This window comes from Corvus moneduloides, chromosome Z (genome assembly GCF_009650955.1).
Source record: "Corvus moneduloides isolate bCorMon1 chromosome Z, bCorMon1.pri, whole genome shotgun sequence".
NCBI classification, from domain to species: domain Eukaryota; kingdom Metazoa; phylum Chordata; class Aves; order Passeriformes; family Corvidae; genus Corvus; species Corvus moneduloides.
This window is the reverse complement of record NC_045511.1, coordinates 2,791,933-2,815,275: the sequence shown is the minus strand read 5'-3', so window position 1 is coordinate 2,815,275 and position 23,343 is coordinate 2,791,933. Positions and strand designations below refer to the sequence as shown.

At 43.3% G+C, this 23,343-nt stretch overlaps 2 long non-coding RNA genes across 2 annotated transcripts in view; both read left to right on the top strand.

The window, feature by feature from the left end:
* Nucleotides 1–1,911: 1,911 nt before the first annotated feature.
* Nucleotides 1,912–5,100, top strand: LOC116438453. Its single transcript, XR_004237752.1, has 3 exons — nucleotides 1,912–3,183; nucleotides 3,670–4,806; nucleotides 4,904–5,100. It is a non-coding gene; the product is annotated as an uncharacterized LOC116438453 (long non-coding RNA).
* A 5,857-nt stretch (nucleotides 5,101–10,957) lies between these two features.
* Nucleotides 10,958–23,343, top strand: part of LOC116438498 — a 31,340-nt gene continuing 18,954 nt past the window's right edge. Inside the window, exon 1 of the long non-coding RNA XR_004237781.1 lies at nucleotides 10,958–11,000. This is a non-coding gene — a long non-coding RNA (uncharacterized LOC116438498). The remainder of the gene's footprint in view (nucleotides 11,001–23,343) is intronic.

Here is a 23,343-nt window from a genome sequence, read left to right as displayed (position 1 = left end):
AGACATGCCACAGCTTCAATCCAAAATTTCCCTGACTTAAGAAAACCGTTTGCATAGAAAGTCACCTGGATGCCCCTTGGAAGAAAGGGACAGTGTGACCAGGGACATGATGTGAGCACTGTGTGTAGAAATATTCCAAACAAATAGAGTGAGCACTCCTCTGGTTGCCGCTCTATTGAAGGATTGTTCTCTAGTGGATTTTACCTGTGGTAACTTCCAAAAGGATTGATGGTGCAGGCGCTTAGCCAGGGTGCTACTGCTGAGCCATGCCCGGGAACCCCTGGCTCCAGAGGGGGCGGCAGGACTCTTCTTTTAGCAGACAGGATGAACAAACTTCCACATGATGACTGCAGCTTGCTAGAGGCCAAGGAACACAGGGCTTCCTGGCCCCCATGTCTTCATCCTGAGCCCTGCTGCTGGCCAGCAGGCCAAGTTGGCCATGGCTGGGGCATATGAAGCTGCATGAAGTCCTATCAAATGCAGACTGAAAATGTCCAGGACAAAGGCACTAAGTAGGAAGGAAATTGCTGACAAGATTAATTGGCAACAGATTAATTACTGGTGTTGTGTTCATCCATGCTTCCTCTTCAAAGGGGAAATAACTCCTATGCTCTCCCTGCAGACACTGCTTCTGTATAGCTAGTGCTGCTGTGTTACCCTCCTTGAGTAGCTTGTGTTTTTTCAAAAATTCAAAAGATGTCTTGAGGATCGCAGTGCTTGTGTTCCCTGTTACTCTGTGAAACAGTTGTAAGACTTTTCTCTGTCTCAAAAATTCAGCCTCTGTTCCTTGCTAAGCAAGCAAAATACTCAGTGTTCTTGCTCCCCATGGGAATGAGTATTTTGTAGTACTGTATTAGCACTATAAAGCCAAGATAAAGCAGATTTCAATGATTATTAACAAGCCATTATTCTTCTCTCCAAACGATACAAAATCTGACAAACTGAGCTGCACAAGTATTAAATCCTAGATTTTAAACAAACAATAGATAAATCTATTAATTGCAACAGTTCTGACTTGACTAGCAAGCAAAAAATTGGAACTAAAACCCTTTTAAGCTTCCCTTTTCCTCACTGGGTTCTCTTGGGTGTTGCTTGATGTGGCTTTGGGGAAAGTGAATTCTTAGCCCTTGCACAGTGAGGCTGGACTGATCACTGGAAGTTGCATTTTTGTTGGATTTGATTTGGCTGGACAGATGCTAACCTTGCAATGGAAGGAAACTAGGCAGAGATAAAGGAAAAGAGCCAAGCTGAGGAAGCTGGTGTGAGTTCAGACTATTTAAAGAACTTCTGGCATGGAGGCTTTGAAATGACAAAAGAGCATCTTAAAAGGAATCCCTGTTGCTAAGCAACATGAATTGTTGTAAATAGAGCTCCAGGAAGAGAAGAGAGAAACCTCTGCTGCTTTCAAGGAAGAAATGCTGGTGAGGAGCCATAGCTGTAGCCAAAGTGTTTTTAAAGTGTTCCAGCCACATCCTGTCTGTGAGAAGGTTTCCATGACCCTTCAGTACAGAGTGGCCACTGGTGAGACTGTGTGGCTCTCCTCCTCCACCTGCTGAAATGTAGGAGCATTGTGCCTCTGCTCAGGGTGAGTGAGAATAATGGGAGAAACCTGACACTGCAACAAGGCAAAAAAACCATAGGTCGTGCTCAGCCAGATGTTTTGGGAATGTGAAGTGATGTTTCAGCAGAGTTTTGAGTGCTTCAATTAATTTCTCAAGTTTCCCTCCACTTTCTCCCCCATTCACATTAACAAATTCTTATCTTTCACACTGATGGTCTTTGCCTGGTCATCATCCATCCAGCTGCCAGGTAACTACTGGTTATAGCATGTGATTTAACAATGTAAAATGCATGTTCCTTTCGGGAATATGTCAAAATAAATATATTTTGCCACAGCATGACGTTTTTTCCTTTGTCCTCTCCATGCTGCAGAGATAGGTCTCACAGTGGTCCTGCGTTTCTTTCCAAGTGTGAATCCTTGACGGATCTGATTTGCTGATGGGAGAACAAACGAACCTGTCTGTTAAAATTCAGGGTTTTGTCCTTTATGTGGCTGCTGGGAGCTGAGGCTGCAGTTGGGTGCTGCTAATGAGCTGTTTCTATTAGATGGTTTTGAAAGGGTAAATTCTTTTAACTCAGCCAGATGGGGGTATGGGAAGAGTGGTTCCATGTGTGCAGAGCTATTCAGTCATGTCCCCTCTGCCTACTGGCCTCAGCAGTAACCAATGACCTGGGGCCACAGGTCATTTCTCCCATCAGATACTCACTCCCGAAATCCTGTCTGCTCTAATGTCAGCTTTCATGTGTTTTTTTTTTCGTATATACACCAAATACCTAGTCCCTGTTTCCAAAACTATGTGCAAGGAGAATTTCTTTAGGCTTGCTGAGTTTGTCAGATCCTGGTCTGCTCCTCAGCCCCCTGAAAAATCTCTGGATGGATGTCCTACTGTATTGTCAGGGGTAACAGTATGCAGGCTGGTCATTAGTCTTTTGAAAGAGTTTCACTTGGCAACTCAGTCTTTGGCAAGGTTTTATTTCCATCAGAGAAAGCACATCAGAGCTTCACACTGCAGCTTGTCTGGGTGTTAGTTCTTTGCGTATTGCCATCCCTCCAAAATACCAATTTCATTCAAAGGAACGCCAGAAGCAAGCCAAAGCCTTCTCTTGGTTTTTTGCAATAACTTTTAAAAAAGGAGTGAAATTCTTGAGACACTGTACCCCAGCTCTCTGTGCTCTCCTGGGGTGGCTGGGAGCAGATGAAAAGCCAGGCCCATAGCAGGGAAGGCCTGGGATGGCTAATCTCCCTAGCTCAAAAGGAAGGGAGCAGTGGCTGGGCTCCCTCCTCCCACTGGCAATGACAATGAAGTCTTGCTGGGATGGTGTTGGCCGATAGTCAGCGCTTCCTCTGTCACTGGGGCCTGTTGCCCAGTCACTTGCTGTCAATTACAGGCTTTTTACTCTTGGTGTAGCAATTTTCCTTGCTCTAATTTAACTTGTTGCTTATTTTGCTGTCAACAGTTGAGGACAATTGACCCTTTCCCTCACCTAACATCATCTGCAGCATCTGAAGGCTGCCAGCACTGCAGCCCCCATCCCCTCTCCTGCATTGCTTCTCCGTCTGCTCAGAGCTGTCACCTCCTGCTTGTGGGGACAAAACCATGTTTAAAGAAATGTTCCCAGAAGGTGTGTGAATTGTAGTTTGTCATGCTGCAGTGCTGATCCGAGCTGCACTGCCTGGGGCAGACACGCGTCTCTGTCAGTCTGCACTGCACCAAGGGATGTATATTTTTCTTAGTTCACAGAAGAGCAGGTCTTAAAGAAACACTAGGGATTGGGCACTGGCACTCCATGTTAATGAAAAGATAGTAACTTTCAGATGTTTTTTTGGTGTGATAAAAACAGCAGTGTCTTTCAATGTGCTGCTGTTTGTGACTAGTAAGCCTGTCTTGGACAGGGTTTGCCTGGTTTGATTGAATGACAAAATCTGGGTGTGGGCAATACGGCTGCACAAATGGACTGTTTTACACACAAGTGGAAATAACTCTAGAAGAGGACAGTGGGGTGAACAATAGCAGAGAGAAAAACTCCTATGATCTTGATAATTTGACAAAACTTGCCTCCCATATTATCCTCTTATTTAGTTTTACCTTTTTTCCTTATCTCTTTCAGATACCTAAGCAGCCCAAGAAGCAATTGCTATGGACCCAATCTTGCAGTAATCATACCCAGGATTGTGGAGTGAGCAGGACCTCAGGGAGCTAGAGTTTTCAACAGAGTTAGCTGGCTGCCTGCTGCTGGAGGAAATCTAGGCAGTTACTCGAGACACAACCATGACTTTGTGTAGATTTTCAGTTAACAACATTTTCCATGGCCTTTCTTTTTGAGGTCCCATTTCTAAACTGCTGTCAGCCTGGACCTCATCATGGCCAGCTGTACAGGATTCCTGCAGTGCATGCTGCTGTACCTGTCTGCAGCTCCAGCTCTCATGCCCATGTGCTGAATGGGCACTGTTTGCTGAGGCACTGTGGGACACCTTGAGCATGAGAAGACAATGAAGACTTCTTTTCAGGGTAATCCATCTTCTTAGCTTTATTCAAGTGTTTGTGCACCTTGCAGGTGAGTGCAGTTTCACCTGAGGAGGTTGTTGTGTTTGTGTGAGGAGGTTGTTCTGTCTATGTTCAGCGATCTATGCTGGTGACTTGTTGATGTCTTCTGTAGTTTATGGGATGTTTGCTAGACCTCCTAGGCCTGAAAGATTTTGTCATCGCTTAGATGATTCTAAGTAGTGGTAACAGTGCAATACCAAAAGGACATATACTTCATGCTGAAATTCACTTCTTGTCCTTCAAGATATATATTAAACAGACTTTAAAAGGGAAGTTTTAAGTGAACTTTGTTATCTGAGGGTAAAACTCAGAGTCTGGATAAACAAGAGAATAAATCCAACAGTACATTAGGAAAGAGGGAGTAATTATTTTTTTAAAATGTAACCTCATGAATTTCTTATCTAAACTGGAAATTCCTTAAAGACAGAAACGTGTTTGAGCTCTGCAGTACAGATGTTCCCTCCATTTTACAAGTACAAGCATAGGGGTACAGACAGAGGGAAACTAGATGACAGACATGAGAAAAAAAGTGCTGAGGTGCAGATTCAGCTGTAAATTAATCGATGGAAGCAGAGAGAGATGGGGGACAGGGAGTCCCTCTGGGAGATGGTCTGAAGTGGAGCTCTGGGTGACAGCGGCTGAAGCCACCACATAGCCCCAAACTTCCCCTGAGCTCTGAGCATGATCTTACAGCAACTGTGTAAGTATAACAGTTATATGTCAAAAATCCAATAAAATATGCCAGGTATGCTGGATTTGCAAATACTTTTTTTTTGTTTGTTTTTTCAAACCTACAGCTCGGGCTGAAATTCTGGGAGGAATGGGGCTAGGAAATCCCCTATGGATACCAAAGCCACTGCTGGCACACACGGCCAAGGAGCAAGTTGCCAACATTTTCCTACAGTTTTCTTCTACATCGTTTGCTCCCACTGCTGCTACTGATTTCCACGAGATGGAGCTATTCTAACGTGGATTTGACTTGGGAACACGTGTGCTACAGCATCTTTTTCTTTTTCTTTTTCTTTTTTTCTTTTTTTCTTTTTTTCTCTTTCTCTTTCTCTTTCTTTTTCTCTTTCTCTTTCTTTTTCTTTTTCTCTTTCTTTTTTTTCTCTTTCTCTTTCTCTTTCTCTTTCTCTTTCTCTTTCTCTTTCTTTCTTTCTTTTTCTCTTTCTCTTTCTCTTTCTCTTTCTTTTTCTTTTTCTTTTTCTTTTTCTTTTTCTTTTTCTTTTTCTTTTTCTTTTTCTTTTTCTTTTTCTTTTTCTTTTTCTTTTTCTTTTTCTTTTTCTTTTTCTTTTTCTTTTTCTTTTTCTTTTTCTTTTTCTTTTTCTTTTTCTTTTTCTTTTTCTTTTTCTTTTTCTTTTTCTTTTCTTTTTCCTTTTCTCCATAACAGTATTTCTGAAGTGGGTAGAATTTTAAGAAAAATCGTCATCCAAAAAAAGTAATTCCCAAAAGCAACATCTGGAGCTCAATGCACATTTTTTAGTGCATTGTGTCATCAAAATCACATCAAAATGTGTCATCATGCATAGTTTGTGTCATCAAAAGAGCTCTTGCAAAAATAGCTCCTGGGGGATGGAGGTAAATACAGAGCAGCTTTGCCCGACACTGGGGCAGCTGATGGGGTGTGCACCCACCTCACCTACTGGAGGCCATGGCCGAGGAAACTTCCATTGCTCCATCTCCTGAGCACATGCTGGGTGGCTCTTTGACACCCATCAGACTTTGCCTATGGCCCCAGTTTGCAAAGCTCAGCCTTCTGGGGCAGCAGACTGCCTTTGCTGAATTGTGATGACCCTCTCCTGTGACATTTCTTTCCTTTTTAATCAATTTTTAAAAATCTAGTTATGTCTGTTTCCATGTGCCATCTTCTCCCACTGCAGCATCTGCTCATTCCCTTTCTGCTTTGTCCCTACCAGCCCCATTCCCCAGCGAGTCACAATGCAGACAAAATTAATGTAAATGCTGTTGCTTTATAATATATGTCTGAAAACTTCAGGGCATGCCTGTCTTTTGATCAAGTCATGCCCACAGAGCCAAACTCCTCCTGCCCTTGTTGCTGGGGCGTACTTTGACACTGCAGCCCCTGTAAACAGCAGCAACTCTGGGAGAGGCATTTATCTGGGGCTTTTCAGTAGGAGCTGTCAAAATTAGGGCTAGGTTTATATGCAATGTTTGTAATGCTTGGAAGAAGGGTATCATGAGTGCCCCTTGCTTGCAGCTTGTGTTGCAAGTTGTTTAGGGCTGTGCTGGCACTGCTGTGAGAAGCTGGTGTTCTCTCTTGGCACACAGGAGGTAAGTGCTATCTCTGTGATGAGGTGTTGCTGGCAACCAGTGCCTGCCCTGAGTCCATGGCCACCCAGGGAGGCAGTGGCCCAAGCAAGTGCCCAGTGCTGGAGGCTGACTGGGCCCTTTGCCTGCCACAGCAGAGAGCAGCCCTGCTGCTTTTCAGCCACACGGGGTCTGAAATCATCACTGCTGTGGGTCTCGGCTAAGTGGAAACCACAGCAAGACAAATAAGGGCTAGCTATATAGGCAAGGGGCTGCCATTACCCGATCTGGTAACACTGCACCTGTCCAAATTCCCATGTGAAATATTAATTCACAAAGACTGGCACATAAATGTGTTTGACAATTGTTGGTTAGGCTTTTTTTTCCAGTATGTTTAACATCCATCCTTTCCTGCCCTCAAACCTGTGCTTTACAGTGGAGGGAGTTTTGGAGGAAATAGAAAAGGTTCTTGTGAGCTCCCAAGTGGAGGATTGTCCTCTTTGCAGGCACCCGTGGGGTAGACCAAAACCCTTGGTACACTCTTAGCACACAGGCACTTATCAAGCACTGTCTGTCTCTTGCTTTGCAAGACCAAAACAGAGACAGAATCAGCACAATTTCGATTTCCTTAATCTGATGACCAACTGGTGCAGCTGATAAGCATGTCTGGGAGGCCCCAGAGAGCAGGCAGCCTTCACCCATCCCCACTTCCAAGGAGCACCTTGCTGTGTGTCCTACAGATGAAGTTTGCTCCTCTTCCTCCCACTCTCCAGTCTCCAACATGAACGGCTTTGAAGTGATTTTGCTTGAGCCACTTCATTGCCACTATACCACTTGTCCTTTCACAGAGTCATCAGAGTCCTCTAATACCGGTTATTTAAACATAGCTGTAAAGGTATGATTTTCATAGAAGCGTGTGTCTGTTTGTGCATGCCTAGCTTGCAGTTCCTGCTCTCCACATGTGTGCCCTGACTGCCCTTGCTGGCCTGCCTGGCTCAGGCTTGCATGCACCCAGCTGGCTGTGTGGGTGCCCGGGCATGCCAGGAGCACATCCAAATACAAACGGGATTTGCCATCGGCCATGAAAACCTGCAGTGTGCAATTGCCTGTGGATGTTTGGGGCATAATTCTTGGGGATGACAAACTGTCCGTAGCTCCTTATGGATTGCACTGCTGTGCAAATTCCCTGAGACCCATTGGTCCAGATCCCAAAGTGTGCTCCTGGAAGATTCACCCAGATGGAGGGAGACAGCAAGGGGAGGGGCAGGCTGATGGCAGTATGTGGGAGTGTGACACAGGCAACACTGCTTCCAGGAGTAAAAATTTGTGAGCTAAAGTACATTATTCTGCTTGCATGCAGGTCTCTGCTTTGGTCAGGTAGCCAAGCTAGAGGACAGCAGAGAGGAAACACCTTGCTTGCCAGCTCCCCTGCAGGCCCACCATCCAGAGTCAGGGAGAGCTGAAATCAACAAGTGAGGGGTGCCTGCCCATGGACACCAGCTGCTCTCAGAGCAATAAATGATTGTGTTTCTTCACCAGAAAGAAGATGAGGCATGTGATATCTCATGCCAACATTGGTGCCATGGGTGTTTATTTCTCTTATGTGAGAAGAAAAAAAATGCCAGAAGAATCTAATAAATTACAGTATAAATGCTACTATTTGAAATATCTGTGTTAGAAATTACTTGAACTTTCATGAGTTTCACATGTCGGGTGTGGGTGATTTAGGCTAGTGATTATTTAAGACACAGGGTGTGATTGGACTTTTAGGATTTGGAAGGATTACACATGCTTGTCAAGTGGGTGTTTAATCTCTCTTCAATTATAACTTCAGTTTGTAAATGTTGAAACTATAAATCATCACACCCTTGATCCATGGCATAGGACAAACCGTGCTGATTTCCTCCCACCTCATCTTAGATTGACTGCTTTTCTCCAGTGCTCTTAATGCCCTCCAAATTATGACTTTTCCTTTTTTAGCCCACACTGCTGTGTGCACACACACATGCAGGCAGGCATGTGTTTCATAACAGGTTTTTGTGCTTGTGACTCAGAGCTGAACTATTAAACCATAACACATGGCTGACATCTGGAATTCCCTCAGACATTTTTGTCATTTGAATATTGGTAGCCATGGTTTGCTACTCTCCTCCAAAATGTAATTTTCTTTATTCTCAGCTCATAAGAACAGAGCTAGAAGATTTTACTGAGCCTGTTGGTGTCACTTGATCAATATATATAAAATATTTTGTCCAAGCCCGCTTTAAAGGCACATGTGTTCAGAGAATTTGGCAGAAAGATCTTACTAAAGAAAGCCTCTGCTTCATCTTTAGGTTTAAAATGATTGCATACCATGAGAATATTCAGAAAAATCACAGCAAGGCCTTGTTTTTGCACAGCAAGGGCCTGTGGTTGCTAAGAGTCACAAACAGTCACCTGCTAGCTAGCAAAATGGGGTAAGATTTGCAAATGGATTGGCTTGGTGCTTGAATATAATTATTTACATTAATTCCTCCAAATGAATGCCACTCATTTGGCTGATTTTAGAGGAAGATTAAAATACGCTGGTATTTGCTGTAATGTGGAACAGTTTGTCTTACCTGTGTCTCACAGGGTGTTTTGTGCTATTCTCAGGGCTGTTTGCCATGAACTAGTATGGTCCTGCAGAGATTAGGATTTTGCATTCTTCTTTAAATATTGTGGGGTTGCCACTCAGAGTGCTATAATTAAGGACATGTTAAATTTTACATTGATACCAAGGATGTAATGAAAACTTCTGTCTATCTGCCACTAAGTGTCAAGCAAAAGGGGTGAGCTGGGGAAATTGTTCCCAGCTTTGACTCAGAAAATCATCTACTCCTATTTTTCAATCCAGCCCTACAAGCACATTTTTAAATTCGAGGATTGTCTGGTTTTTCACTGACATTGAGAAGGATGTAACAGTGCTTCACTGCTGCTTCAGGAAGAGAGGAGGAGCATTGTCAGAAGCCTATGCAGTCAGAGTAAGTATAGGATGCCTTCAAGGCACTTCCTTTGCCTGGTGAGCAGCTGCAAAAGAGGGGTGACTGCCAAAAGTTAAAGAAGGTGACCACGGAGGTTTCTGAGAGATGGTTTGTTGCAGAGGCTTTCTAATCTTTGGCTATTACAGCAAAAAGTGGCAGTGGTGGTGCAGCACTGTGATGCCTTTGAAGGCATGCATGTTGTAGCAGTGAATTAATGTCATTTGGTGCAGGTTTTTCGTGTGGTTCACTGTAAGGCCTCTCAGATTCAGCAGGGAAGGCTTCACCTGCAGCACTTGGTCTACACCACAGAACTGACACGTATAGCTGGCTCTGGTGGTCCCTTGTGTGCTGTGTGCCTGAGCGGCCAGCTTTCCACGCATGTATTTTTTGAAAATCTTTTTTTAGCTGCTGTGTTTCAGACCTGGTCATGTTTGTTCTGTTCACTGTGGCTGAATAAAATTCTCGTGTCAGTGGTTCAGAAAATAATTTGTGCTCTGGCTCAAACATTCAGGTCTCTGAGTGTTACTGCTTTTTAGTAATAACACCATGCCAAGGGAGTCTCATTGTGACAGGCTGTGACCCTTAAACACATGGTGGCTGGAAGAGCATTCTTCCCAGGATCTTTTATCCTCACAGCTGCACTTCCCCACTGACTGGACAAGTGAGTACATTATTGTACTCACCTGTCATGATTAAAATGGAGTCCTTTGAACTCCTACAGAGTGGTTTCTTCATCAAAAGCCTCTGGTACTGATGCGGCCCTGAACTGTATGTATCCTTGCAACAAGGTTTTTCAGTGCACATGAATACATATGCACAGATTCACTAAAGATGAGTCATATTTGACCAGCCTGATTGCCTTCTACTATGAAACAACAACCTGGATGGATGAGGGGAGAGCAGTGGATATTGTCTACCCCAACTTCAGCCAAGGCTTTGGCAGTTTCTCTTACAACATCCTCATGGACAAACTCTGGGCTGTGGGCTGGATGAGTGGACAGTGAGATGGGTTGAGAAATGGCTGAACAACAGATCCCAGAGGGTCAAAATCAGTGGCACAGGGTCTGGTTGCAGGCCTGTCCCTAGTGGTGTCTCCCAAGGCTCAATGCTTAACCATTCAACTTGTTCATCCATGACTTGGATGAAGGGGCAGATGCCTCCTCAGCAGGTTCACCAAGGACACAGAGTTGGTAGGAATGGCCAACATCCTGATGTGCTTTGCAGCCCTTCAGAAGGACTTGACAGGTTAGAGGGATGGGAACCTGGAGAACTGTGTCCAGTTCTGGGCTCCTCAGGACAAGAGAGACATGGAGCTCCTGAAGCGGGTCCAGCAGAGGCTACAGATATTATGAGGGGTCTGGAGCATCTCTTATGAGGAAAGGCTGAGGGAGCTGGGCCTGTTCAGCTTCAAGAAGAGATGACTGAGAGGGGACCCCATCAGTATTTACAAGTATCTGAAGGGAAATTGCCAAAAGGATGGACCAGGCTCTCCTCGGTGGTGCTGAGCAATGGAACAAGAGGCAATGGTCAGAAACCAATGCACAGGAAGTTCCACCTGAACATGAGGAAGAACTTCTTCACTGTGCAGGTGACTGTGCCCGGGAACACACTGACCAGAGAGGTTGTAGATTCTCCCTCACTGGAAATATTCAAGAACTGCCTGGACCCAATCCTGTGTCACATTCTCTCAGATTATCCTGCTTGAGCAGGGAGGTTGGGCAAGACGTGGTCCCTTCCGACCTGACCCATTCTGTGATTCTATATGTTAAGGTGACCCTGGTGGCTGTGCCCCTGACTTTAATGAAAGCAGAGGCGGCCCTTGGTAGGGGTGGCCATGGCCAGAGCAGTACCAGCCCATCTGCAGCCCAGAGCAGGCAAGACCACCCAGTCCATCTCCTTGAGCTGGTATGCAAATATAGCTGTATTTTAGCTGCTGACAGCTCTGCTAATGGATTATGTGGGTACACAAAAGTGATGTGCTATAAACAGCAATTAAAACTGTGTTGTCAGAGTGTCAAAATCAATCTCAATTTTTTATATGGCTGGACATGCTACTTATTTACTCATTATAAGGGTTAGAGCTTGTTGTTATGGTTATCAGGTGCTTCTGATTGCCAAATTCTGATGAAGTGTGAGACCCTGAGTTGAGCACTTTCTCACCAGATCTCTGAGTCAAGCTGATTTTGCTGGAAAACTTCAGCCAAAACACTTGGGGTTTTTTTGAGCATGAGTCCTGTGCACGTAAATCCTGGTGGATACCCTCTCCTGGGGTGCCCAAGCTTGCTTCATCCCTTGGACTGGCTCAGTGGGGCCACATGCCCTGGGCATGAGCCCATGTTGATGCCTCTGCTACCAGCCAAAGTGTGTGCTGGCCCCATGGAGCCCAGCACTGTGCTTCAGCTTGGGGTGAGTGGTTTATGCTTCTCCAGTCTGGGGTGGGATAGGAAGGACTGTCTTTGCATTTGGCCCCCACTGGGATCACAGTTTTGGCTACCTTCTTGTAAAGTGAAAATTATTGCTTCCCACACCTCCTCACCCCTTGTCCATCTCCCCAGGCTGCCTTGAAAATGAACATGTTGTTTCTGAAGCACTCACGTATTGTAGTGGCATGGGAGAAAACAGGCAGAAATTAATTAGTCTGTCTTCAGAGCGGGGTTTGGGGATTATAGAAAATAAGCCTGTTAATCATTATGGAGAAGGTAGAATGCTCTGAACTGGGTCCTCACTCACCCTGGGTACTTAATGACATGTTTTCACTAGAAAAAAATGGTAAGATCACGTTAATTAAAGGCTATGCCAGAATGCATATGTACAAGCGGGGTAATTGAAGAATGCTGAATGTCTGCCAATTTGACATTACCTAACTAGCTTGATTTTTCAACCATAGTAATAGTCTCATATTTATGTATTTTTTGGGATGCCATATGAAAGAAAAATATTTAAGCAAAATAGCATACTGAGCAGAGTAAATTACGACAGCAGGGTTCCTTGTTACTCTGTGCCTGATGGAGAAAATGAAAAAGGATAGTAAAGGGAGCAGGGAAGCAATGGTTTGTGTATCATACATAAAAAGGTACTGTAGCAGTGGCGATCTGTCTGCCATAGTAATGAAGTCAAGCATTTGGAATAATATGATTTCACAGCAAGACAGGATAGTAGAGCTCTGTTGAGCTGAATCTGTATTAGATGGTGTGAGTTATCTACATGAAACTAAAGAAAAGGTTAAATCTTAATTGTATTAAATTGTGGGTCACAGCAGACAGGATCACCTTATGGGTTTTCTAAGTTCCTAGCTTTCCTTGTCTCCAGCTTGTTATTCATTAGAGCTCTGCACAGCTCTGTGGGCTCCATGCAGCACTGGGCTTGCAAATTCATGGTTCTAGCCCTCTTCCTCAGGCTCCTTACTCTTGTACTGTGCTGTCAAATGCAATATCCAAAGACATCACTCTCTTTAATATCTCTGGTTTCTCTGTATTTATCCCTGGTAGAAAAAAAAAAGACATTTCTGCCATCCTGCAGCTAAGAAGACCTGACACAAGAGTTGCTTTTTCAACAAAATGTGATTGGGTTTGTATCCCCAGATCTCCAAGTATCTTAGGCCATCAGCTCCTAATCTGACCCCTGTGACTTTGTTCCCCTCATTCCTTGAGCTGGCACCTTATGGCTCATATCTTCACACCTCCCTTGAATTTCCCTGTGCTGTTTTCAGACTTACGTTTCTGAACTAAGTCAAAAGCTTTGGCCTTTTACAAGTAGTTTCCAGTCAGAATTATGTCTGTTGGGACACCTCTGAGGAAAAAGAAAAATCTGATTAAAAATAGGAAAATCAAACCACACACAGTGTGATTATACCTGAATCTGTTGGGAGGCCAGCTGATTTTTCAGATGATTTAAAACCATTAAATTGATCAAGGGCAGATATGCATCATTACTTGATCTTATCTTCATTTCCCTGGACACATTTGCTCTCCATTTGTCCTTCCCCTGTTTGTTTATGTTCTTTCATGCCTTTCTTCAAAGTAGACTGTAAAGCCTTTGGGACAAAAATCAGTGGTGTGTTGGTAAATGGGAAGGACAGACTGACTGCCTCATCTTGCCCAGACTTAACTGTGGGAAATGGGGGAATGCTGCAGTGCTGACAGCAAGAATGGGTAAATCTGCCCTTGGAGTACTGAAATTTACCTGTGGCCACACTATGGGTGGGGACTTAGTTTGCCTGAGCAGCTTATCTGGATTGCTTGGTGGCCAGAGGAGTAGCTGTTTGGGGAGCCTGTGCAGCATTCAAGAGCCAGCCTGATCAGCACTGTAACCTGCAATCTGTTATTGACCAGAAGCCTTGGCTGGGGGATGTCAAAAATCTGCTATTACAAAAAGCAAATTAATCATAGAAACATCACATGTTAGGTTTTGTATAGTTTTCACTCCAAGGGGATGTTCATAAAGAGTTTCAATAACTTGAATGATCTTCAAGACAGTCTCAAATAACTATGCAATAGTTATTTCTTATGCAATAACTATTGTCAGATTTTACACAAACAAAAAGAATATTATGAGGAAGAGCTAGAGATAAGACAACAAATGGAGCAATATCAGAAGATTACCCTAGAAATATGCATTGATCTTTTTAATGTTTTTAACTCTGTGTAGTGCTTCAGGGAATAACTTATGTGAAGCATTTGTTGTAATGCTAAATTAGGGGGGAACAGTTGTGAGAGAGGCAGATCTTAAACACCTGGCGCAATGCAAAAGCCCAAACTGTACCAGAAATGCTACTTACAATGCAAATATTAAACAACAGTAGCTGTTTTCCCTAAAGACTACTCTCTAGAGTTTGTTACAGCATTTAGGGGATATCTTAACTCTTCTTGACATTTTACTTTCCCCTTGCTTGGTTTTTGGCTCTATCCCTTGCTGTGAGGAGGAACTGTGTGAGTACCTTAGTGCTTGTGTCTACAGAATTATTAAAGATGAAATGTGGTAAAATCCTGAAGGAAAGTGGAAGGAGTGGCTACTAAAGCATTTAAGTGGGAGATTTCTTCATTTGGGTTGGTAGCTCCTTGGGCACAGGTTTTTGCAGTTATCTCATATTAGGCATGATGACTTATGTTTGAGAAGATCTCATCCCTCATTAGTGACGTCTTTATTTCTATCCCACCAGAGGTGGATATGAAAGACTGGACTGTGTTTTTATAATCAGAGGGGAAGTGTGAGTGAATGCATTATCAAGGAAATGGCTCTGCTCAACAGGGAAGCTGAGAAACTGGTAAATCAAAACTGAAGATGGTTGTGAGAGGTTTGTCTGAGTTTGGTTTTTGTCCATCACTACTCAACATTTTAATGAAGTAAAGACAGTGTATTAAATTTGCAGATAACACCAAGGTTAGAGCGCTGTGATCAAATCTCAGAAGGGTTTTGAATTGTAAAGGATCTCAGTGAATTAAAGATATGGGCTGATAAAGGATGGTGTAAATAAAGACAGTCCAAAGCTCTGCCTTCTCAGAAGCGATTAGATCAATGGGCACAGGTAGGGAAGTGCTAAATGGGCAGGATTTTGGAGGAAAGATATTCCGGAGCGTGTAGTTAGTTTCAAAAGTGAACATGAGGCAACATTATCCTCCAGTTGCAGAGGGATGTGGAAAAATTGCCAGTAAGGATAGCAGTGTGAGCTCTAGGAAGAGGCACCAAGCCTGTGACAAAGCAGCTCAGGAGCTGTGTAACCAGCAGAGAAGTTGGGCACCAACTGGAAAAAGTCCACAAAGAAGCAAAATGGGACGCAGCAAACAATGGTGAAAGACTGAGGGTTTTCTAGCCCAAAGAATGGGAGAATGAGGATGGAAGAAAGAAATGTTTTGCTGCTGCAGAACTGCTGTGGAGTAAAGGAATGGCAATTTGTAAATAGCAGTGAAGAAATTTCTGGTTTTAAAATAGAAAATGCTTTCTGATGGTAGTGATGGTGAACTGCAGGAATAGGATGCCAATTTTTAAGAACCATTGGGAGACACATATCCCAGAAGTGACACTGGAGCAGCTGATTCTGCCTTAAAACAGTGGTAAGAAGTTCATAGCTTTTCAAATTCTTTTCAGCTGTATTCTTCTGAGTCTACAACACAAATATTTCAAAGCATTTTGAGCTGAACAAACTGAAAGAGAGGAAAACCTGGGTTCAGACTTTCCTTGGTTTGTCAGGTGGTATTGCTTTTCTCACAACAGTAGGTGTCCTGGCTCATTTTCAAGGTTGGTGGGGCAGAATGGAAGAAAAATATAAGAAACTTGTATTCTGGGAAGGAGTTTCTTATGCAATTAATTGTGGCCGCACTCTGACATGGGATGAATGTTTGGAATCTCACCACTTCTAAAGTGGCTTTGTCATGAGCTCTAAATGTCACTGTTCCCCGTTGGCTCTCATTCTTTGTGTCTGTTGGTGAATGTAATACTAGACTTTGTAGTGTGTAGCTTGTCTGAACAAAGGTAGCTACCAAATGCAACTTGTTGAGAACTTGGTTCAAGCTGCAGCTAGATTTGGCAAATAAGTTTCTGTGAGTCTGTTTCGTGGTAACATGAACTGTATGAGTCCTACAGGGGAAACAAAAAGCTAAGAATAGTGTTACCAAGAATGTGGCTTTGGTGGTTTTTCTTAGTAAAGAGGTAGATGAGCAAGATGTAGCCTGTAAAAGGGAAGAAAATATGCGTTGGTGGGTATACAGGAGAAATTGAAAATTCCAGGTGAGATCTAGTGCTCTGGGCATATAGAAAGGTAGACTGGACTGGCTAACGCTTAATCCTCAAAGAAAACTTTGTATTTTAGCTGCAGCAGGAATTACTGTCTCAGATAACATTTTTTTGAGCTGCTTCTCTTATGTATGTACTATAATTAAATTCTAAGAAGTTATCAAGGGCTATGTCAAATGCATTAAATAAGCATCTGAAATATGACGCTTCCAGCTTCCAATCTCAGTGCAATTACTCTGGAGTTTTATGACAAAGAGTTTCAGACATTTTTTGTAGGACATAGAAACGTTCAGCTTGAGAAAGAAATTTCAAGCATTTCCATTAAAATTGAAGGGTTCTATGAAATCATGTTGATTTTCCTGGAATTTCACAAAGAAGAGGAACAGTGGAATAGTTTAACAATTTTCTGATAAGATACTTTAATTATTTTAAAACATTTCAGCAAACTCCTCAACCTTCCTCCAGCTGAGCACTGAATATTGCAGTAAAATACATAATATTGGGATGTTTTGATTTTATTGATTCCAAAATGTTCATATGACTGGAAAACAGATGATGCTGCAGAACCACTTATTCAAGAAGTGATAACTTGAGCAGCGTGCTGCAGCCTGATGGGAGAGAGACAGGTCTTACACAGGTCTACTTGAAAGCTTCCTCACTTTGTGGCTTTTCCCCAAGAAGATCAAAGGAGAGAATCAAATTTGCCCTAACAAGACAGATTTTTAACCAGATAGTTAGAGACTAAGCCAAATGGTTTGAAGCTTCCTCCACCAACTAGCTTCTTCCAAAGAACGAGATTCCACCTCCAGCTGCCCTTTTGTTCCTCTGGCTCTGCTCTGGGTTATCCCCACTGCCTGCAATTGCTCACTGAATGTGATCTATAGGGGACTGCAACATGGCTCCCAAAAATATTTCATCTTATACAGCATGGACCTCTGTTCTCACACGTCTGTTCCTGAAGTGGCAGAGTCTGTGTGACTCCTCTGCTGCATGCAGAGCTTAACACGGAGGAGCTGTGAGCTGTTTCTGCTGCCAAAGTTGTTCAGCAGGTTGCCACGCTCTGCTCAAAGAGCATTTCCCCAAAGAAGTGATGGGATTAGTGTGGGCTGCCAAACCTGAAAGAAAGAAGCCCATAATAGAACAGGATAGCTGACAGCTGTGGCATGTCATTTCCACCTCTTCTTCATCAGTACTAACTGAACTGTTTATTTGCAACCCCAAGCTCCTCCCTGAGGAGAATTTACCGAAAAGCTGGTACAAGAAAGCACTGCTTAGTTGATTCACCAGTTACACAGAGTCAGCTCCAGCCCACAGAACCCCATAAGAGAGGGATTGTGGGGAGCTGATGCAATTACTGTTTCATCACATCATACATTTGAAGTGAGTGCATCCAAAGTCTAGAAGAAAATTACATAATTCTCCTGCACCACTTTCCTTCTTTGGGGATCACAGCTTCCATTTGCTGAAAAATGATTGCTGAAGACATTTAGTGAGACAAAACAGGTCCCCTGTTTGCCTCCAAGCAGTGAGGTCAAACTTAGGTTGTACTGTTGTTTTACGTCTCCTATGTTCCGCTAAGCTTGCCATTCCGTTGATCAAACAACTGCAGTGGTCTGATCAATTACTTCTTCATAAGCTTGTGCTGTCTGTTATCCAAATCCGTGTTACTGTTAAGTTTAATACTGTTAATATCTTCCAATTTATTCCTCTCCGGATAAAGCAGAAATTTCCAGACGTCTTCACCTGCCTGCTGCCTCACAGGTTAAACATAGTGCCTTGCTTCAGGGGAGGCTGGCAGACTTGGAAGCCAAAGTGCATCTCCTGGACAGCTTCCAGGCTCCCTGAACAGGACTGAGAGTCATAAGGTCAGTTATTCCTCATGGGAAAAAACAGGGAAACTGTAGAGGAAACTGTAGGTCTGAAAATTGAAGCCTTGATATATAGGAAAGGAGTAGCTGACTGTGGGCTGGACTGTACATTCCCTTTGCAGCAGCACTTCTACCCTGATATCCCAGGTGTTCAAACATGGGAGCTCAGACCCACACACCCTGTGACTGACTTAGCACTGCAGGCAAGAGGTCTGGCTTGTCTCTCTGGCAGCTAGAGCCCATAAACAGGTTATTTCAGTGAAACATTTTTCTTGAAAAAACATGGTGTGCAAAGTTTGTTCTCCCTCACACAAATAATAATTGCTTGAAGCTCTTCAGCTTCACGGATGCTAAGCAGGAGAATGTCTGCACTTTTCCTATACCATGCCCTGTAGCCTTGGCATCGTGTTTATTGCAAAGCACCCTGAAAGCTGGACCCCTCAACAGCAGACCTTGCACCAGGGTTTCTTGTCTGCACACTAGGGTTTCCCTGCAAAGCCTGGAGCTTGGCATGGCTGTGTCTCCCTGGGTTCCCTTGAGGTGCTGGAGGTCTGGTTTTCAGATCCTTTTTCGAATGAGGCAAAACAAGACTTAAACCTCAGCCTGTTGCTCTTCTGGTAATTTTTTTAAACAAAGGTTCAGACTGCAATACTGTGACGACTTCTCTCAAAAATGTTGGCCTAGTTTTCATTCTGATATGAAATGTTTGAGATGTTTTAATGGAATAGGATTTCTATCTAGCTGCCCAAGGGAGGTGGTCCATGGCACATCTTTGTAAATCAGCTGTATGCTGAGAGAGACCTATCAGGCCCTCGGAGAGCTCCATATCAGTAGTTAATATTTCAGATAAAGATTATATCCTCCCCTCTGCTTGTTACAGTCCTGTTGTCTCTCTTTTTCAAGTAGAGATGATGTGGTCAGAAAAAGGTGTTGATTGTTTATGAGGCAGAGTAATTGTCTGTAGCCTCTGCTTCCTAAAATATACCTTTTTTTCTTTCTTTCTCATTGGCTTCATATTCTCCCTTCTCTGCAGCTCCTAAAGACCTGAGGCTCTCTTTGGCAAACCCATATATGGGAAGATGAAAGCAGCCAGTGGTCTTTTGGAAGGGGCTCATGTGGCCTGCAGTACCTCTGCAAGACTGTCTTCTGCAAATATCAGATAATGATAAAGAGAAATGGGGTCACAGCTCATTTTGCCTTACATAGAAAACAGAAGTTATCAAGTCATGATTCACAAGTGAAAATATGTAATTAAACTTTGTTGGTGCTCCCTTTCTTGATTTGTCTTCACTTTTTTCCACAGTTTCATAAAGTGCATTACTAAACCAAATTCGATATTGGTCCCTTCTTGTTGTTTTATATATTTGTTAAGGTTCACGTAATGACAAACCTATGTCTTAGTTAGAAATTATACCCACTGGAAACTACTTAAGCACACAATAGGAATTGTGGGAAAGGAATATGAAAGCCCTGAGCAATTAAAGTTTGGACTGAACAACATTTCAGCTGCCAAGGAGGGCAAAAAAAGCAAACCACACAAGTTTGGGTGCTCTTTTTCTTTCCAGTGGAATGTATTAAAAAGGAAAATTTTACTTTGGAGATACCAAATGTATTACTTTCATCTCAAATAAAATACTATAATTTTTACACTGTCAAATTTCTTACATAGTTTAGTTTAAAATTATCACCTGCCTTTGCTTGGCTAACCATATTTGACCTGAGTTATGAACAGATGAATTTTGGTCACCACTGAAACTATTTATTTTGTTGCAGCTTTATTTGCAATCACCTGTCACACCCATGAATCTGTTTCTGTAGACTCTGAAACAAAAAAGGGCAGAAACAAAAAAGCAAGGTGCTGCCTATGGCAAGAGCAGTTGCAATTATTTACAATGATGTTTAAGTTCCATTGTAGAAATGATGCAAGAGACATAGGTTTTCCTTTAAGCCAGGTGAGGCCTTGGTGTTGCTGTCATCCTGCTTCATCATCCCTAGGAGGATTTGTAGTCCCTTCTCCTTGATGGTGCCTCAGGTACTTCTACAGCAAACTTTCTGGCTGTTACTGCTGCCTTTACAAAGCAAATCCTCTGTGTATAAGATGACGGCCAGCAACTGGGGTGAAAAAGCAGGATTCTCTCCATGGGCCAGTAAAAATGGTCCTATGTGATTTAACATGGAAAAATGTAATAGTACAGAAGACTGGGTTAAAAAATAGCAAAGCAAGACATGCTTTAAATGAAAACAGCCCCCATGACACTGCAAGGAAAATTATCTGGAAGATATAGTACATATAAACTTCAAGCCATCAGCCAGTATCTGGCATCAATTACAAAACCACAGGACACTGGGCTGCCCCAAGGATTTGAAATCACATCCTGCTCCTCCTTGCAGGGTGGCACCAAGCACCCAGGAGCATGTGGAGCAAGGTAGGGCAGACTGCCAGGGTTATATGAGCTGAACCCTTTTGCAACTAGTTTATAGCACTAGGTTAGGTTACTAAATGAGGGCAGAGATCTGTGGTAGTGGGGGTAATAAGAAAACTTGCTTTTGAAGTCTTGCATTTTCTCTAATTATCTTTCTCATGTTCAGGCATGTGTAGGTATTGTGTCTAAAGGTGAAGGAAACCCTGATTTGTGACAAAGCTTCCTCTTCATACCCCAGCTCAGTCTGTTACTTTCCAAACAGGAATGGACAGGGCTGAGTGCCTCTGAAGCAAGAGGGCAAATTTTTGTGGCACAGATCTTCACTGGATGTGAAGCAAACAATGACAGTAGCAGTCACAAGTAAGCTGTCTCTCTGTGGAAGTCACTCCAGCCATGTTGTGACCATGGGTTGAGTCCACAAGGAAACTGTCATAAATTTCATTGAGCCTGAGAGTGGAGAAGAGTCAAAGCCAGAGCTGGAAGGCAACTGAAGCTTGGTGCAGCTGCCCTTCCCCTGCAGTATACCTCTCAGCTCTGTTGTGTTGGCTGTGATAGGAAAACTTCCTTGTCACTCTGGGAGAAGTATCTCCTCTCCATCTTTGAGATCTGCAGAGAGGCCTACCATTTTTTCCTCTTTAGTTGCATTTTGGCAACATGCAAAAGCAACACATCCAATTTCTCACTCTTTTTCTGGAGCAATCACTTAGTGCAGCAGTGGCAAACTACCAGGTACCAGGTACTAATGCCACGGCGTCACTGCTCCATTGTCAGAACACTCTTTGCCTACAAAGTCCTGAAGATGAGCCTTAGCTGGCCAGAGTGCTGGCTGCCAAAGGCAAGGCTGCAGAGAAACCTGTGCTCTAGCCTCCCCATGGTTTTTTGTGAAGCAGAAGGATGGTTATATCTCTGGTAGCATTTCAGACTCTTGCTTTTTTTCCTGAGCTGAATCTGAGGCAGTCTTAGCCCCTGGAGGAGGATGTGGCACCAAGCATCGCAGCTGATAGCATCCTAGGAGAGGTGAAGGATAAAAGATAGACTGTGAGATCATTTGATTTCTTTTGGTTTCCCACAAAGGCCCCGTGACTTAAAGGAAATTGGTTCTATTTTCAATTTGGTTAACACCAGATATATAATTTTTAAAAATAGTAAACTCACTTCTTGTTATCTTACTAGAGAAAGATGATTTTTGAGCTTCACATATAAGTGAAAACCAGCTGTCAGCTATAGCTCCTGCCTGAGGTATTGAGCTTTGCAAGTGAGCTTGAGCACTGGGAACTCTGGCCACTCTGAAATGACAGTACCTCACTCATTTTGGCTGCCTGCCTTCCCTTTTCATCAGCTCTTGGGATTTCATTACAGCAGAAAACCTGTTGTGAAGAGATGGCGGATAAAGATTATGCCATGCAACACAACAGTTCATCTTTCACTCAAGTATAGCTTTTTGCCTTCTTTTACAATGATTTCTCATATGTAAATAAGATCCATATTCCTGCATTTCCTTGAAACTTAGATATTACTTCTGACTATATCATAACTTTCTAATTTTGAGATGTTTCTTGCTACAGAAGAAGGGTAGAAAGCACCATTCAGTACTAGATCCGAAGCTGTTCAATGTCAATGGCAAAAATTTCAGTTTCCCTGTGTTCAATCCTATCACTTGCTGTCTCCCTTTTCTAATTAGTCTCATCCCCTCATCCAAAGATACATACTTAGATCTGTTTCTACCAGACCAAGCCTTTTCCAACTTTCATGTGCAGGTCTCTTTCTCAGCAGCCATTCAAAATCAGGCACAAGCTCTTCTTCCATACTCTTGTTTGACTTCTGACTGTGGGAGCAGGTCTGGGCTCTGCTTTCATCATCTTTCCCTTTGTACAGATGACAAGAAAGAGAATACAGAATGAAGGAGGGCAGCTGCAGTGGCCTCTGCTCAGCAAGAACAATACTAATGCACTGGGTTTTGTCATTTCTCCAAGGGAGTATAGGCCTTTCTTCATGTGCCACTGGACCTTTATCTCAGCGGAAAGAGAGCATTTCCCTCAGCGTGCTTGAGGCTGACTATAAGAGCTTTCATACTCTTTAAAAGAAGTTGCTCTGTAGAGATGTGGGAAGTTCTATGAACAGCTGGAAAAAATAACATTATCTCTTGTAAACTCTTTTGCAGAATTTTAAAACCCCCAAAGGGCCCCATAGCTGTGCACTTTGCAGCAGTAACTGCTGACAGGCTCCCAGCTCAGCCTTAACACAAGGGAGGCCTTTGCAGCCTCACCAGGCCAGGCAGCTCTGCTCATAAACAGGACTCCCATCAGGGCTGTGAGCAAAGTTACGTGCTGCCATTGACATGTTGTTGGAAAATCCCTGGGAACTTAGGAACCTGGGCAGTACTTGATCCTTAGCTGTTGATGTCCCGGGCACATAGGTTCCCAGTCCCAGCCTGGTCAGCTGCGGGAGGGTCTGCTCTGCTCGTCAGGGAGTGGTTGATTCCCACCAGCTTTTGGAGAGCCCCTGGCAGGCAGCTGTCTGCCCTCTTCCCCTGGCCAAATCCTGTGCTAGACAACAGCCATCCTGCTACTTAATATTTCAAATATGCGTGAATAATCCACTGAATTTCAGTATCCCGTTATTTTCTCAGATTTTTTGTGGTTGCCATGGGTCATGGCTCTCCCCTGGGGTAATGCACTTTGATTTCACACCTGAGAAAAAGCTTGCATGCTGAGAGCTGATCTGTTTTATTTTTGTAACTTTGTTAGTGAGTCTAATAAAATATATTCCCCTCTGCCCATAGACCTCGTTGCTTTATGTTCTTAGATCATTCTACCCCATGTCTGCTAGCACCACCCTTGCCAAGATGGAGTAACTCTGTTGTTTGTGCTTTTACTGAGAGCCCAGCACATCAGTCTGCTGGGGTTATGGTTTTTCTGAAACAGTCTTGAGGGAAACAGCTGATCTA